Below are 13,495 nucleotides of genomic sequence, written 5' to 3'. Positions count from 1 at the left end.
ATTTAGAGAAGGAACTGCAGTGCGGTCTTCCTCTGTGAAACAGCTTTGGAAAAAGGTGTTTAGTATTTCAGCTTTACGCTTGTCATCCTCTGTTTCAATGCCATCATCATCCCGGAGTGTCTGGATATGCTGTTTCGAGCCACTTACTGATTTAACGTAAGACCAGAACTTCCTAGGATTTTCTGTCAAGTCGGTACATAGAATTTTACTTTCGAATTCACCGAACGCTTCACGCATAGCCCTCCTTACGCTAACTTTGACATTGTTTAGCTTCTGTTTGTCTGAGAGGTTTTGGCTGCGTTTAAACTTGCAGTGAAGCTCTCTTTGCTTTCGCAGTAGTTTCCTAACTTTGTTGTTGTACCACGGTGGGTTTTTCCCGTCCCTCACAGTTTTACTCGGCACGTACCTGTCTAAAACGCATTTTACGATTGCCTTGAACTTTTTCCATAAACACTCAACATTGTCAGTGTCGGAACAGAAATTTTCATTTTGATCTGTTAGGTAGTCTGAAATCTGCCTTCTATTACTCTTGCTAAACAGATAAACCTTCCGCCCTTTTTTTTATATTCCTATTAGCTTCCAAATTCAGGGATGCTGCAACGGCCTTATGATCACTGATTCCCTGTTCTGCACTTACAGATGGAAGGTGTGAAATCCGGCTGTAGGGTGGATGAGGAAGGTCAGTCGATGTGTGCGCAGACTTACGTGAGGTCTTGCGTTGTCGAGGAGGAGGAGGAGTTCGATTATTTCTTCGTTGCAACATAAGGGAGGACATGAAACAGAATAACCACTCCAGAGTCCCAGAAGACCGTCTCCATGGCTTTACAGGCTGAGGATTCGGCTTTTAATTTTTAGGTGATGTGGCGCCGTTCCATGAAGTGCCATGTTGTTTCCGGTTCGAAGTGATGAAACCATGTTCCATCACCTGTGACGATCTTCGACTAAATGTTGTCACGATCAGACTCGCAACGCGCAAAGATGGTCCTTCGTTGCTCTTTACGGTCTTGTGTTACAGTGCGAGGAATGCACGGTTGAGCACCCCAGCTAGAGGACGAGTGTGTCAGCACTACCCACAAAGGCATCCAGTTGTGGTTCGTTGGCTGCCTCGAATGAGAGTGTCCGGACGTTCCAGCATTGTAGGATTCACTGCTGTGTGCCGCCGGCCAGCACGCGGGGGATCTGACGGGTTCGCTCGACACTGCTGCGATGATGACAGACGCCTTGTCCAAAAGCTGACTGTCAGATCTCCGATGCTCTGGTTATCCTCCAAAAGAAACTCAATAACAGCTCTCTGCTTGTAACTATTCTGAAGGCTACATGTAGCCCTGCCACCTATAAGAACTTAATGTTTCTGCTCAAACTGAGAGAGGAAAAAAGTGTTGCATTTTTTATTGAACGCCCCTCGTAATTCCTTACTGAATAACGTAAAACACGTTGTTCTTCTTCAACAGACCTGATGTTTCACTGTGAAAACGTTTTTCTTGATGAAAATTGTTTCGTATATTTATGGACTTATTTGCACTCAGTGTAAACGTATTTTTGGTCCAGAATTATAAAACGTGTATCATTTTTCACTTTCGAATGTTTACTCCTTTGTGAAAGAGCACTCATAGGAAACCTTGTCAGTGATCACGAAAACAAAGTAAACAGTACAAAGCACAAAATCCAGCACTATAACACGAGTCGGCGCCTCAAGAATAGGTTAACAGCGGATATTAACTTGCGACCTTCTCTGCCAACATCTAAACTCTCTTCTCAAAGATCCTTGGTGGTGAAGTTCCGTCTCGTTCTGTTGACGTTCTTCGTGGATACTGCTATTTGAAATGCGTTGTAGACTGTTTTGACGCTCCCTTCCGTTCTGTCACTTCGAGTGTGAACCGTCCTCCAGCCTGACAGCTCCTCTGTGTCTGCGAGTTCGCACTGTGGTCCGAAGTGTCTTGTGTCTGAAAGTACGACGTACTGCTGAACAGCTGTGTGCTTCACAGATTGCGAAACAATGATAAAAACAGCAGTAGTTCAAAAGTACGTAAGACAGTTGATACAAAATTCGTGTGTATTCGCATCAGACATAGTAAATCTGGCACAACACTAGCGCGCCTCCGCCTCCCAGGTAACTGCACGCTTGCTATTGCGACAGCCTGTGCTATTTATGTGGCGTTACCTATGCTCGCTGGTGATAAAACCGCTGTCAATATAGCACAAGCACTCGACAAGTTCAAGTTGTGGCTTTCATCTTAATTTGATGCCTGCAGTCGTTTCCAAGTTTCTGGTCACGAAGTCCACGTGCTCTGTCGGGTATAGTAACACTGTACAATGTAAATATTAATAAATCAAAATTTGTCTTCACAGCTGAGTATTTATTTTGTAAAACATCACTCACGACTGGTACCGGACATGTTACTACACTGTTGCCAACTACATTTGGTTGGCAATCACAAACTGTCTGATTTTAAAGGAATTCCAAAACTACTGTTAGATTTTACGAGTCTCTAATATTTCCTAAGTTACGGAGGATTTAATATTCTTATTTTTATTATAGTAATATTAATTCAGCTGATGCGTGTGGATCAGAGCTGTACATGTAAACCATGATCTTTGTTCTCCAGCATCCTCAGTATAAATGTTATTTTTCAAAACAGTTTTTAACTGAATTTGGATAAAGCGCAATAGCTTTCTTTGTTCATATGTGATACAATTTTGAAATTAACCGAATGAGTTGATCCTCCATGAGACGTATTATCTAACTATTGTCATTGGTTGTTATCGATCCTCAATTAATGGCGGCAAAATATAGGATGAATAATTAAACCGGTTTCAAAATGTAAAATGTGGATTTCTTACAGATATCCCAAAACACAATTTCTGGCAGATTGAACAGTATCAATGGAATCAGCAAGCAAAAAACAATAGTCTACTGTTGTCATAGATATGTCACATGTAAAGAAATAATTGAATTCTCTTTATATGAATTTTTGGTTAGTTTCAACAAGTATGTTGAAAGGTGTTGCGGTTGACGTTGCTTCGCTAATCAATTATGAAATAATTTCACTGAGGGAAACGTATCTCTGCCATGCCTATAGGGATAGGTTTTTGAAGGATTGATTTGTCTACCTAGAACTGAGTACAGAGATTAATTTTACACGTCTTTCTCGCAGGGCAGAAGACACTGAGGTCACTGAGACAAAAGTGAACCTCACAGAACTTTTAGAAGGTGTTCCATGCTGATTGGGAGCTAAAGTTCGGGAACCCGTGACAAAAAAGTGCAACTATTTTTTGTTGCTCAGTGTTTAAATATATAATTATTGACGACTCTACAAGGGCCTATCATCAAAAAGTTAGGATTGTGAGACAACAACGACCACAAACTTCCAAACGCGTCGTAAAGTGAAGTGTCTGGAAACTGCCTTATACATTTTAAAGCATTATCAGCAAATATAATCTTTGATAGAAAATACAGCGATTTGTGTGCTATTCAAGTAATATGCACTGCAGGTAGTGTTATTAACAGCAATATTGCATTGTACATATTACGAAATAAATTTGTATTAATAATAGATGTTTGTTTATTATCAACAACATTATAAACAGTCAGATGTGAAACAAAGTACTATAAAATGTGATTCAGTTGCTACTGCCTATGTATTTTATGCAATCTGCAACAGATCCAAAGGCCACATGTGAGATTTTCATATTCTCTTACTCACTATGCACAAACAGAAAAAAATAACAGGACCTGTTCCTAGGAAATTTAATGTAGTTAAATTTCATACTAGGATTCGTCTTTTCTAGTGACCTTTGTTTACGAGTTAATCTGGAGAAATGTGTTTGAAGGCCACTTTTGTACGTTTCTATGAATAATTCGAAAACTAGAGCCTCCAGCGATCACATATCCCAGTTCAAAACGTAACTTCATTGAATTTCCTACGAAAAGATCCTGTTAATTTTTTCTGTATGACTAATACTCTGCGTGTAGCAAGCAAGAGAATATTAAAATCTTGAGTGTGGTTTTTGAAGGCATTGCAGGTTGCATAAAACCCATAGGTAGGGGCAGCTGGCTAAATGGTTCAAATGGCTCTGAGCACTATGGGACTTAACATCTATGGTCATCAGTCCCCTAGAACTTATAACTACTTAAACCTAACTAACGTAAGGACATCACACAACACCCAGCTATCACGAGGCAGAGAAAATCCCTGACCCCGCCGGGAATCGAACCCGGGAACCCGGGCGTGGGAAGCGAGAACGCTACCGCACGACCACGAGATGCGGGCGGGGCAGCTGGATCTCCCTGTATAAATACATTAAAATAAAAAATAACAAAACTCAGGTGCAGCACGCAATGCGCCCGCATTTTCACTTTCAGCGGTTTCTGGCAGTCTGACTCCTAAAAAATTTCTAGTTTCTAATTTATTTGTAATAATATGATAAGAACTGAAACAAAAGGAATGGGCTTCAAAGAGTATAAATTTGTTGTAGTATATACATTTTTGACACTTTTGGAACGTTGCTGACGACATTAGTCTCAGTTACGTGCTTGCTGATTTTTTTCTATCAACAATTTATACTGCAAATGATTCACAAAAAGTTTTAGCTAGTGTATTTTCCGAACATTGTATTTTACGACAGGTTTGAAAGTTCGAGGGCGTTGCATGTCCCAGAATTCAAACTTATTGATAAAAGGTTTTTGTTTAAGCCGTCAATAACAAAATATTGAAATACCAAGTAGAATAAAATAGTCGCAGTTGCCCTTTTTAGTCACAGGCTCTCGGACTATAGAATAATTATTTTTTCCAACAGCCTGAGAGGGCTCAAACTGGGTGCCCCAATTCCGAGCGTAGTTTGCAACCAGTGAAGTGCTGTCGCTACATCTGGATGAGAGTGTTTCCCGTGACATCTCCGCAGCTTTCCTCGCTGTCCGAATTTGGCCTTCAGTGTGATGTTACGAGCTGGAGGGGACGCGGAAGGGTCTGAACAAATGAGAATAAGCCAATCATCCTCCAAATGTAGCGCTAATTGACTGATAAAGCTAAACGCGAAAGGGGTTTCTAGGCTCGCTCTCAACTCGCGAACTTGGGGAGTTGCTCGAGGGCGGAAGGAGGTTCTTCCAGTGACACCGAGAGCCAGGGCGTTGACGGTACTTCAGAGTTTCGAAGATGGGCATCATTTATGCGCAGGTGCTTATGATTCTGTGGCATCAGATTTGCTATAGTAATTACGTATCGGTAATTGTGAGTTTAAATGTGAATGTACTGTGATTTCGCCAAAACTGGTACTGCTATTCGGCGAGGGCAGTATAGTGTCAGCTTCGGGAACTAACTGACAGATGAGGTTCTAGTCGAAGAAATGGAATTGCTAAGGAGAATGCGCCTTGTTGTTTCCTGAGAAACTGGAGAGTCTGAGTTTGTCGTGACTTTCTTATCTTCATGTTTTTGTACTGTTATCCCGAGATTTTTTTTATAGCAATGTTGAGGGTGTTACGAAGAGCCAATTGAAAGTTAAACGAGGCTTGATGGCTTTCTACGTTTCCGGCGCAATGGCCGGACCCTGAAATTTGCTTGAGTACTACGAGGATAATAATGGGTCTTGATAAGTTGTGTCAGATTTGAGACTTCAAACGCGTTTCTCTGATTAAAGGTAGGCTGGTGATCCTTATCACCAACATAACAGTGAACATAGCTGATCTGGGCCGACCAATGGACAACTCCTTTGCCGGCTATAGTACAGTTGCGACTCCAGTGCTTCGTATATACGTGGAGCGTATAGATCGCGGTTGCGGACTTTCTTTCCAGAATCGCTGTTGAGGACACGAGAAGAGGATTTCTACAAGAGGCATCTTTTGGAGGAGTAACTGGGATATAAGGCTCTTGGCAGGTTGGAGACAACTGGAAACCGGTTGTGGCAAAGTGTATAATACTGTTCGACCTCCGTAAGCACATTTACTGTGGTAGCAGCGATTACTTGCATGTTTGGGATCCAGAAGGTTCAGTCGAGGACGCTCAAAGATTATGCCCTCTGCTGAAAGCATAGTCGTGGCTACACGGCTTAACTACTGAACGGAATACGACCGTGACTCCAGCATGACTACTGTCTGCCAGTGGTCGTATAAATGGGCGCAGAAGCAGAAGTTACGAATGCCAGGTGTCATGCCACAAACAGCTCACTCTTGTACAGGGCGTTATCAGTGGGCCCTCGTATATATACACTGGTCTTCAGATCACTGAAGGCTTGTTCTATTGACACACATGTCTCTAGGAACTTTGCAAAGTGACAAAGTGACAGCAGAGGTGTTTTGATTTGACAAGAAGTTGGAAAGTGATATCATAGTTTTCGAACACCAGTTAAAAAGTTTCCTCCTAACGATGAAGTGTCTACGTGTGTGGTAGGTGCACAGAACTTCATGTATTTTCCTGTATAATTACGGCTTATGGAGTTTAGCCTTATATAGCAAGAGATATAGAAAGAGCTGATTACGGTTTCAACAACGCTGAATTACACATGTTACATCTTACCTAAGAACATCACCAGCTGAACGGTTTAGTGACGGATCATAAGTACCCAGGGCTTCGATCTGATCATAGAAAATGAACTAAATGGACTCCGATTATCGCCTGACGACGTTAATGACCCATTTTGTGTATTACAGAGAGATCTGAAGAATGGCAACCTGTAAAGCACGTGTAACTAACACGGGATAATTTTAGTCGAAGCAAATTGGCTTCACTGTATCTGAAATAAAAAAGCAGTGAAATAAATTGATACTCATTGTACATTATTCCGCGATTTGAGAGCACTTAGAACATTTAAGAGGCACGTAAGGTTGAGGTTTCTTAAATACACGGTTACTGTTTTTGTATCTTACAGCTACAGTGCGAGAACATCTCTGAGAATGACGTTGTGGTGTCACCGCCAGAAACCAAACTTGCTAGGTGGTAGCTTTTAAATCGGCCGCGGTCCATTAGTATACGTCGGACCCGCATGTCGCCACTGTCAGTAATTGCAGACCGAGCGCCACCACACGGCAGGTCTAGAGAGAGACGTACTAGCACTCACCCCAGTTGTACAGCCGACGTTGCTAGCCATGGTTCACTGAGAATTACGCTCTCATTTGCCGAGACGATAGTTAGCATAGCCTTCAGCTACATTTGCTACGACCTAGCAAGGCGCCGTATTCAATTTATATTGAGATTCTATTAATGTATCATCAAGAGCGATGTTCTACAAATGTGGATTAAAGTTAAGTATTCCAGAAGCTACGTACTTTTCTTTATAGCATTCATTACGTATCCTGTTTCAGACCTCACGCCAGCCTGCGTGAGTTTAAGCGCGTGCCTTTCGGCTTCCTCTTATTGTGTCTAGGCTGTCTTGTCTAGACACAACAGACGTAACCTTTTTTTCAGCCTCGGCTGCAAGGTATTGTCTTTTAGTATTTAATTTGTGACCAGCTATTACTGTTTTCTCAGTTTAAAGCAGTACATGTGACGTGATCATATACCCTATACGTCTTATAAGCAGGCTTTCCATCCCACACGGGCTTGGCACAAATACACTCCTGGAAATTGAAATAAGAACACCGTGAATTCATTGTCCCAGGAAGGGGAAACTTTATTGACACATTCCTGGGGTCAGATACATCACATGATCACACTGACAGAACCACAGGCACATAGACACAGGCAACAGAGCATGCACAATGTCGGCACTAGTACAGTGTATATCCACCTTTCGCAGCAATGCAGGCTGCTATTCGCCCATGGAGACGATCGTAGAGATGCTGGATGTAGTCCTGTGGAACGGCTTGCCATGCCATTTCCACCTGGCGCCTCAGTTGGACCAGCGTTCGTGCTGGACGTGCAGACCGCGTGAGACGACGCTTCATCCAGTCCCAAACATGCTCAATGGGGGACAGATCCGGAGATCTTGCTGGCCAGGGTAGTTGACTTACACCTTCTAGAGCACGTTGGGTGGCACGGGATACATGCGGACGTGCATTGTCCTGTTGGAACAGCAAGTTCCCTTGCCGGTTTAGGAATGATAGAACGATGGGTTCGATGACGGTTTGGATGTACCGTGCACTATTCAGTGTCCCCTCGACGATCACCAGTGGTGTACGGCCAGTGTAGGAGATCGCTCCCACACCATGATGCCGGGTGTTGGCCCTGTGTGCCTCGGTCGTATGCAGTCCTGATTGTGGCGCTCACCTGCACGGCGCCAAACACGCATACGACCATCATTGGCACCAAGGCAGAAGCGACTCTCATCGCTGAAGACGACACGTCTCCATTCGTCCCTCCATTCACGCCTGTCGCGACACCACTGGAGGCGGGCTGCACGATGTTGGGGCGTGAGCGGAAGACGGCCTAACGGTGTGCGGGACCGTAGCCCAGCTTCATGGAGACGGTTGCGAATGGTCCTCGCCGATACCCCAAGAGCAACAGTGTCCCTAATTTGCTGGGAAGTGGCGGTGCGGTCCCCTACGGCACTGCGTAGGATCCTACGGTCTTGGCGTGCATCCGTGCGTCGCTGCGGTCCGGTCCCAGGTCGACGGGCACGTGCACCTTCCGCCGACCACTGGCGACAACATCGATGTACTGTGGAGACCTCACGCCCCACGTGTTGAGCAATTCGGCGGTACGTCCACCCGGCCTCCCGCATGCCCACTATACGCCCTCGCTCAAAGTCCGTCAACTGCACATACGGTTCACGTACACGCTGTCGCGGCATGCTACCAGTGTTAAAGACTGCGATGGAGCTCCGTATGCCACGGCAAACTGGCTGACACTGACGGCGGCAGTGCACAAATGCTGCGCAGCTGGCGCCATTCGACGGCCAACACCGCGGTTCCTGGTGTGTCCGCTGTGCCGTGCGTGTGATCATTGCTTGTACAGCCCTCTCGCAGTGTCCGGAGCAAGTATGGTGGGTCTGACACACCGGTGTCAATGTGTTCTTTTTTCCATTTCCAGGAGTGTACAACGTTGAAGCTTGCGTGTTAACATAATAAACAAACCTCATTATGTAATATGTGCGGAGTGACTATTGTCATAATATGTTATGACATATTTGTAAGGCACTGTAGTCAAATACGAAGAAGAGTTACCCATGAATGCGTACATTGTATCACAGACACAGTCCCACTGACTGTTAAGTGATGTCACTAAACCCGTGTGCTGCGGCTATTAGACGGAGGGTATCCGAGAGCCAATCAGTTCCTCTGAAAAATATAAGGTGTAAGAATACATTCAAATTCTTGAACATATGACATATCGATCATGTCTGTCTTGGTCATTGTTGAGGAAGCATGTGAAAAATTTCGCGCCTATATACTGTATTATTGACATATGAAACTGGTCGCTATTTTGGCTGTCTGCTCAGAGTCATATATCACGTGCTGCGCTTCTAAAAATTGCGATGAAGTAATACGTATAGTAGCTTCGCTAAAGGGAGTCAAGCTGGGCAGCAGACAAGCTGGTCGGACTAACATTAAATGGCGTATGTGCAACAAAGGATAGCGGGAGTCTTACAGAAGTAGAGAAGACTGCACAAAAGTACATCCTCCGCTGGTATGTTGGTTACCAATGTATAGTGAACTTCAAAACCTTCATTACACGCCTGAATTCCAACTACAATGAATCGACCTTATACCATCCCTCTTGCGTGTATTTGCTCCAGAGGACGTAATGACATTTCCTCAGTGCCATTAATTATCGCTACGTGCCCAGAAACGCTGTATTTCTGGACTTGAGAAAGCTGAATTGCTCTTTGTGGACTTCAGTAATATTATTATCGGAGAAGAACTGCAAGGTTATATACGTATTATTTTGTCCACATAGAAATCCATATTTAGAAGTGCTACTCACACCATCTTGCTTAAACTGGTAACAATATATAACTTGCTCATTTGATTACGTTGTGTTACTGGTTAGCAATTACATAGTGCTGCTTGTAAGAGACCTGTAATGAAAAGAAAATTTGTTGTGTAGTGTGATTTACCGCGATTCTGTGATGATAATAGGCATCGTGTGTAGCTCGGCTGCATTTCGCTGGAATTATCTAAACTTCTGACTGTGTGACAACGTCTGATACACTGAAAGGCTGTCCTCTATATGAACAAGGAGTTAGAAAAAGTCAGCCTTGACAGTCTCAATACTTGACGTCAGCAGTATTTTGCTTTTCCTTTTTGGATGCAAGAGTCTTTAACGGTGTGACATAATGCCTTGTTGGTATGTGACTGTCCCCAGCGTTCAGCCGTCACTGAATAGCTAAACAGCTAACTCGGTACTAAATGCAAAAAAGTTATGTGCGGTGGTGGTGGTGGTGGTGGTGGTGGTGGTGTGTGTGTGTCTGTGTGTGTGTGTGTGTGTGTGTGTGTGTGTGTGTGTGTGTGTGTGTGTGTGTGTGCACGTGCGTGCATTTGTCTATCACAGGTAACAGCGGAGCTAACTGAGTGTAGCCACAATTACTGTCTGATAGTTGTTAAAACTACGATATTCCCCATTTTTGTTCTCTACAGAGAAACGTTTCGTTGTTGCACTGATTGGCGACTTTCATGAGCGACTAATTATCTTCATCAGGTTTCTGCTATCTTAGCAGGTCTTTTGCGTCACCATTTACTGAGATACATTGCTTCCTTATAATGTTGTTGTGTGACATGCCATTCACAGCATCATCCAGGACATGGAATCTGTTCCTGCCTTGCATGCTTTTTCTTATTTATATAAGCCCCTCCTTCTCTCTTGATACGCGTCCAATCCACTCTTTTCCTTTTTGGATTACATCTTGTTGCTGTCTTTGCTCTCCCACTCTTCGCATTAGCTCTTCATGTTTCACTAGTTGACTTATTCTTTCCATCCTCCGCCATCTTTACATCTCAGAAGCCTCCATTCTTGCACTATCTTTCTTCCTCAATATCAATGTTTCAGCACCATACAGGAGAACACTCTATACAAAACATTTTATTAGTCATTCCTTCAAATCTTTATCCATATTGCTGCACAAAACTCTTCTTTCCTTACAAAAGGCCTCTTTCGCCATTGTTTTCCTCGTTTTAACGCCCGTGCTGTTCGGTCTGGTGCTTTCTGTCTTGCTTCCTGGGTATTTGAAGCTTTGAATCGTGTTTAATATTTCTACATTAAGCATTATCTTTGCCCTTTTATGTTCCCTAGTGCAATTACACACATCAAAAAAAGCTTTGCATCAACCCGGTTCCGAGAACTCTTGAAGATAAACGTTGACTGTGGATAATATATCACATAGACAGTCCCACTGACTGTTCAGAGATGACACTAAACCCGTCCAAAGATGTAAACAACCATGCGTGTGCAGCGCCTATTAGACGGAAGGAATCCGACAGCCGATCAGTTCCAGTCATCTTCCAGGAAGAAGGTACATGGATCGTGTTGTCTGTAGCTCAAGCATGCCTAGACGGTCAGTACCGCGGTTCGATCGCGTCCGCATTGTTACTTTGTACCAGGAAGTGCTCTCAACAAGGGAAGTATCCAGGCCTCTCGGAGTGAACCAAAACGATGTCGTTGGGACAAATGGTTCAGATGACTCTGTGCACTATGGGACTTAACTTCTAAGGTCATCAGTCTCCTAGAACTTAGAACTACTTAAACCTAACTAACCTAAGGACATCACACACATCCATGCCCGAGGCAGGATTCGAACCTGCGACCGTAGCGGTCGCGCGGTTCCTGACTGTAGTGCCTAGAACCGCTCGGCCACCCCGGCCGGCTTGTTGGGATATCGAAGAGATACAGACAGACAGGAAATGTATATGACATGCCTCGCTCAGGCCGCTCAAAGGTTACTAACGCAGTGGATGATCGCTGCGTACGGATTATGGGTCGGAGGAATCCTGACAGCAACGCCATAACGTTGAATAATGCTTTTCGTGCAGCCACAGAACGTCGTATTACGATTGAAACTGCGCGCAATAGCCTGCATAATGCGGAAATTCACTCCTTACGTCCATGGCGAGGTCCATCTTTGCAAGCACGACACCACGCAACGCGGTACAGATGGGCCCAACAACATGCCGAATGGACCACTCAGAATTGGCATCACGTTCTCTTTACCGATGAGTGTCGCATATGCCTTCAACCAGACAATCATCGGAGACGTGTTTGGAGGCAACCTTGTCAGGCTGAATGCCTTAGACACACTGTCCAGCGAGTGCAGCAAGGTGGAGGTTCCCTGGTGTTTTGGGGAAGCATTATGTGAGGCCGACGTACGCTACTGGTGGTCATGGAAGGCACCGTAACGGCTGTACGATACGTGAATACGATCCTCCGACTGATAGTGCAACCATATCGGCAGTATACTGCTGAATCATTCGTCTTCATGGACGACAGTTCGCGCCCCCATCGTGCACATATTGTGAATGACTTCGTTCAGGATAACGACATCACTCGAATAGAGTGGCCTGCATGCTCTCTAGACATGAACTCTATCGAACATTCCTGAGCCAACAGTGCCTTGATGAAGTTGTGGATAGTATGCCATGACGATTACAGGCATGTATCAGTGCAAGAGGACGTGCTGCTGGGTATTAGAGGTACCGGTGTGTACAGCAATCTGGACCACCACCTCTGAATATCTCGCTGTATGGTGGTAAAACAAGCAATGTGTGGTTTTCATGAGCTATAAAAAGGGTTGAAATGATGTTTACGTTGATCTCTGTTCCAATTTTCTATAGAGGTTCCGGAATTCTCGGAACTGAGGTGATGCAAAACTTTTTTTGATGTGTGTATTTTTGCATCGTTTGTATAGATTTTCATTCCATAACTCTTTAATTTAGGTCTAGTGGTACCCACTGTATCCTGTAGCTCTTTTTCGGGTTCTTGCAGCATATTTCAATACTCATTCACATTACTGGGTGGTGGTTTGTTTCGTAATGTGATAACAAGCTTAAGTAACAGCATTTCCGTAATGTCTTTCGCTAAACGTCACAATACCTAGATGATGAACCACAGACACACACTGAAGTCTAGCTTGCATACGGAAAACTGCTGGTAGCTCGTAATGCTCCGAGTATTCTTCACTAATGATACTTCAAAACAGAGATAGTGCCTCGAAGTCTGAAAGTCCTATGTAGAGCTGCACAAAATGAAGTGCAAGTTAAGCAAGTTAGAGAGAACATCTCTTTCTGTGTTTGTACCTAATGGTAATAAGAAAGCAACGAGCTAAAAGCAACTTGTAGCAGATAAACTATGCTTGTGGTATGCTTTTATGCCTAAGGATCATTTCCCTACTGTTGTGGCACTACATTCTTTTTGTTAAGAGTATCGTGTCTTTGCACATCTCTGGTTTCCTTTATAGAAATTTCTAGGCCCCATTTTTTTCAAGTAGAGAGTTGAGTACCGAGTGTGTATGATGCAGAAGTTAGAGCCCAGTTGATGGCCTGTATTTTGATAGTTTTGGAGGTGCGAATTCCATCTTGCGTTTCAGGCTGCGAATATGTGCTGATTTTTTTATGAAAGAGCTTTATTACCAAGCT

Source organism: Schistocerca cancellata, chromosome 6 (assembly GCF_023864275.1).
Source record: "Schistocerca cancellata isolate TAMUIC-IGC-003103 chromosome 6, iqSchCanc2.1, whole genome shotgun sequence".
NCBI classification, from domain to species: domain Eukaryota; kingdom Metazoa; phylum Arthropoda; class Insecta; order Orthoptera; family Acrididae; genus Schistocerca; species Schistocerca cancellata.
This window is presented reverse-complemented; position numbering follows the sequence as displayed.